This window comes from Phalaenopsis equestris, unplaced genomic scaffold (assembly GCF_001263595.1).
Source record: "Phalaenopsis equestris unplaced genomic scaffold, ASM126359v1 Scaffold000427, whole genome shotgun sequence".
NCBI lineage: Eukaryota > Viridiplantae > Streptophyta > Magnoliopsida > Asparagales > Orchidaceae > Phalaenopsis > Phalaenopsis equestris.
In genome coordinates, this window is record NW_018164868.1 from 149,111 (window position 1) to 154,574 (window position 5,464).

At 34.6% G+C, this 5,464-nt stretch overlaps 1 pseudogene; it reads left to right on the forward strand.

Annotated features, from left to right (window-relative positions):
* The window catches only part of LOC110027365, a 4,318-nt pseudogene extending 3,603 nt beyond the window's left edge, over positions 1-715 (forward strand).
* Positions 716-5,464: the final 4,749 nt, after the last annotated feature.

Consider the following 5,464-nt stretch of genomic DNA (forward strand, 5'->3'; position numbering starts at 1 on the left):
TTAGGAACCAAATTATTGTTTTCTACTACTTGTCACCCACAAACCGATGGTTAAACTGAAGTAGTAAATAGGACTTTGTCTAATTTGTTAAGGGCAATCATAAAGAAAAAATATCAAAACATGGGAAGATTGTTTACCACATGTTGAGTTTGCTTATAATAGGGATGTTCATTCTGCTACTAAATTTTCACCTTTTGAAATTGTTTATGGTTTTAATCCTTTAACGCCATTTGATTTATTTCCATTACCTGTTTCTGAGCATGTTAACTTGGATGGTAAGAAAAAGGCTGAGTTTGTAAAGTAGATACATGAGAAGGCACGACTGAATATTGAAAAAAGAACAAAGCAATATGAAAAACATGCCAATAAGGGGCGACACAAAATGATCTTCGAACCTGGAGATTAAGTATGGTTACAGTTGAGAAAGGAAAGATTTCTAGAACAAAGGCATTCCAAACTACTTCCAAGAGGAGATGGTCCTTTCCAAATACTTGAGCGTATCAACGGCAATGCCTACAAGCTGGATCTACCAGGTAAGTATAATGTGAGTGCCACTTTCAATGTTACTGATTTAAGTCCTTTTGATGCAGGCACTGATTTGAGGACAAATCCTTTTCAAGAGGAGGGGAATGAAGCAAATGATAGCATGGATGACAATGACACAACTTCAAAAGAAGATTTAATTCAAGTTCCATGTGGGTCAATTACTAGATGACGTACAAAGAGGTGAAAGAAGCTCTTAATGGATTAGTCCAGGAGGCTTGGACTCAAGCCAATTCATGGGGATCTAAGGAGAAAGTGCCACAAATATTTATCAACTTATTCCAAGCCCAAGGATAAAGGAGTCAAATTATTATGGCTGAATATTTTGAATTTTTATTGTGGTTTAATAATGACTTGCATGCCAACTTGATGTAGTTTTTATTTGTTCTAGAAGATATTTTATCTTCTCTTTTGTTTTCTTGTAAGCTTTAGCCTATATATATGCCTTATGTTAAATGAGAAGGGGACTTCTGATTCTTGTAAAAAAAAAAACTTGCATTTGGGTTGTCTCCCACGGTTTCCTTAGGATTCCAACGGAACTCTAGGCCATCGCCTAAGGAGTTCTTTCCCGACTTATCAAGCGGATTTCCACCCCGTTTGTAGCGTCTTCCATTGTACCAAGATTCTTTCCTCACGTCAAGCATAGGGTTGCGGTCTTATACCAACGTTCTTGTTTGTGTTGAGCATAGGGTCAAGGTTTACCTCCATCCATTCATTTTACCGTTCGGTTTGTTCCAGCCATGGGACGGCTTTATTGTTCGGTTTCTTACATCACATAAGAATTTCCATCAATTTTTTTCGATTTTGGCATGCACATCTGATTTTCTAATAAGAACATCAATCCCCACGATCCTCTCTTGCATATATGCACATCAAAGGCCCTTAGGGGCAATTTGGTTTAATTAAGGGACTTAGCCAGTTTGATCTTTTAAAGATGGGCTTGTAGTATTTTAAACAGTTTTAAATTAGTTATAGATCATTTTCTAAACCTCATTAAATAAAATTTTGATTAAGCCTATTTCACCACTAAGCCCTTAAAAATTAATGGATAGATTTGTAATTTTAGAAAAAGTTTTAAATGTCTAAATTTTTAATCCTTATCATGAATCATAAATCATTTCAAAAACATTAATTGGGGCTTAAAATCAGTGAGTTATGATCTTCCAAAAAATCAAACCCCTCGCTTTAATATCTTTTTTTTTATTTAAACGTTTTTCCAAATTCATCAATTTTAAGAAAATTACAAATTTATCATTTACAAGACAAAAGTGATGTTGGTTACTATCATTTATCCCTTTCATATTTCAATCATCAAAACATATCAATTAAGATTATTTGTTGCCCATTAAGCCCTTTGGCTAAGCCTTAAATTCTAAAATTATCCCTTTTGCCCCTAAGGCCTTAATACCTTATAATTCATTAAATTAGACTCAAATGACTTGAAAATTTTATGTTACCCTACTCATGGATCAATTAAAACAACAGAGGAGAGAATGTGATTTTTCTGAATTTATTTAATTTTATAATTATTTTTAATGCAAAAATAGGGATTTTCAATGAAAATTTAATAACTCAACAAAAACAAAACCTCTATCCTTAAGGAAATTATTGGAAATTTACCTAGGTTAGAAAGCCACTTGGACCAATTTTCATGATTTTTAGAGGTTTAATTTAATTATTATAATTATTTGTTTATTTTGAGAATTAATTAAATATAAAGTATTATTCAGCTAGAAAATTAAGTTCAATATTTTTATTAAATCTCTCTAAGTCCAGGGAACCAAAAGAAATAAATTTCATATTTTTTTTATTTATATTTTAATCATTAGAATTATTTTAATGGAAAATTAAAGAAAATTCATTTTAAGCTTTTAGAAATTAATATCTTAACTTAGAAAATTAGGAAAATTATTTTAATTAGTTCCAAGTGATCAAGAAGCCAAATGTAACATTTTAGTATGTTTTTACAATCTTGTAATTTTTATGATTTTTAATTATTTAAATGCTTAAAAAAAAGCTCAACAATGAAGTGTTTATTTTAATTCCAATTTTCATTTTCTTAGGTTCCTCTAGTCATAAGGAGCTCCCAAAACTAATTTTGGTAATTTTTTTATTGTGTTTTAATTATTATAATTTTTTTAATGCCAAAAATGTGATTTCACTTGATTAATCCATTTGAGTGGTCAAAGTAACTCCAATTTATTTTAATTTTTTATTGGGAGACCCTCTAACATTAAATTACAGTGGAGAATAATTTTATGTCACTTACATTTATAATTACTCCAAATTAATTTTATTTCATTTTTTTAGGGTTGGTGACAATTAGGATTATTTTAATGAGTTAAACAAAGTTTATATTTTTCCTAGGGTCCTCACACCACAGTGAACCAACCAAAACAAATTTTATATTTTTCTGATGAGTATTTTAATTATTATTTTTTTTTTACCAAAATAGGGACCATTAACTTGAAAATTAGAGATTTTTGGTTAGAGATGCACCCTGACGTTGGAAAAATCAGGGGAGATGCCTAACAACAAATACATCAAAAGCCCCATGGTCCCATGCCATGGTGAAATGTCTAGGCAAATGGAGAATTCAAATAAGAAAAATACTATTTAATTAATTAAAAATAATACATGCATAAAACATATGAAATAATTTTCACATTGTTCTCCTCTGTTCACTATCCTCTGTTCACTAAGCAAGAGGGCATTTTTATTTTATTTTTATGATTTTTTCTACACAAAGATATACATTTTCTAAGATCTGGTCATTTAAATAAATAAGAAAAATCATATTTTTCTATTTAAGTGACACGGCGCCACCTCAACCTAGGCAGATCCGATCTTTCCACGCGACATCTTCTGGTTCGACACCGTCAGACACCTCAGCTCTGACTCGGCCCGCGGTTCATGTTCCACTCCTTCGTCTGGCTCCATCACGACCATCTGTATGATACACGCGAAAATCAAAAATGGACGACATCTGTTCATCATCCCCAAGTCCCTAGCCCGAGAACTGTCCAACTTCAAACCCTAATATCTCTCTCGATACCTAAATAAATTAAGTGTGGTTTGTTCTTATAGACTCGTCTTGACTAGAAGAACATGTCTATATGATTAATCAAGCCTTAAATCAATTCTATAAGCATGAATAATTAAATGAAGCTCGATTTAGGGGGAGATTTCAATACCTTTTCCTCAAGAGGTGTGGCCTCGATTGAATGCTTCCAAAAGCTTGCCTTGAATCCAAATAGCTCCTAGATGAAGCCTTAAGCCGTGGTGAAATGCCTAGGTATGATTTCGACCAAGGCCAATTTAGGGTTTTGATAAAAGTCCACCTTAGGGTGGTTTCCACCTTAGGGTGCTCTAGTGATGGGGCTTCTATAGGGGATCTTCTTCTCTCACTTAAGGGATAGTGTAGGTGCAATTAATTTGAATTAGGTGGAGTCTAGAGGGACGTCATGTTTTGGGCTTGATTTTGAGCCCCAAAATTGAGCTCAGGCAATGGGTTTGAGGTCTTGAGGATGGTTGGATTTAACTTATGGGTCTTGAAGAAGCTCTAGGATCAATTTGGCAGAGTCTCCCCAAGGAATTTCAAGCTCTCTCCTCATGGCTGTGGAGGGTGAGTTTAAATAGAGGAGGCCATGGTGGCCCTCAGGATCAATTGGTGGGTGGAAAGGCTTGCTTAGGTGGAGTTAAGCAGAGTGCAAGTTTCCAATTGGGATGAGGCAGCTTCGATGGGTTTAATTTGAGTTTTTACCATAGGGGCTCCCTTGTCCATGGTGTTTTCCGACAGCCAAGGTGGCTAGCCGACCATGGTCAGGTCACCATTTAGTCAGGGGATCAGAGCTTGGGTTTGGTGCAATCAATTGGGGTTGGTCATGTGTAAAGGTGTTGGATTAAAGAGGAATGGGGGAAGGACAATTTTGGGTCAATTTGGGTCAATAAATGGTTTTGGGTTGGGTTCACCCACTAAAGAAGTTTTGGGTGCTGAGGAGAATCAGGTGGTTCAACTAAAGTGGTGTGGAGAGGTCCCCATCCAAGGGATTTTGGCTAAGCATGGGTTTAAGTGTGTCATTAAAAGGGTTAAAAGCTTTTTAAAGAGGCTTAAAAGTGGCATGCCCTCTTGCCATTAATAGCTTGATGAGGTGGCGAGGCTCTCATAGCTCACCTATGGCTTGGGAGTGGCTTCATGGCTTGCATGTGGCTCGACTCTCTTGCATGAGAAAGGATTTTAAATTTATTTGGTATTTTTGGTGAAATTTGGCATGATGCTTGATTTGGAATAATTTTTTCATGGATTTGGAACCTAGAGAATGATTTTGATTAAAGGGATGAGGAGGAGGAAAATCATCATACGGGCTTTTGATTGAAATTGAGCTTTTGAATGACTTAAAGACTTCGTTTTGGCTTTTAAAATTGAGATTGAATTTGGGCTAAAATTTAGGTTAATTGAATGTTGAATTTGATATAGGAAGATGTCATGAAGAGTTTAGATGTGATTTCAAATGATTTGAATTGAATTTGAAGGCCAATTCGGTGGATTTAGTTATATGGTCAAAATTGGGGCTTTCTGATTTGGGTAAAATTAGGCTTGAATTTTGTTTAGATTAGATTAGGGATACTTAATTTTGGTTTAGATATGAAATTGGGCTAGATTGTGGTCAATCGAGCCAAGATTGAGATGGGGCTAATTTTGGTAAATTGGGCCCTTAAGGGCAAATTTGGGGCTTTTGATCAAATTGGGTAAAATTGGTCAAATTGGGTCAATGTGATGGTTAAAAATTGAAACTAAGAATATTTGGGATGATTTTGGAATTTTGGGAACTTTTGAAATTTTTGGGTCATGAGGGGCATTTTGGTAATTTTTGGCAATTTTGGGGGTATTTTGGGAATTTTGTGATTTAGGTACATTTTG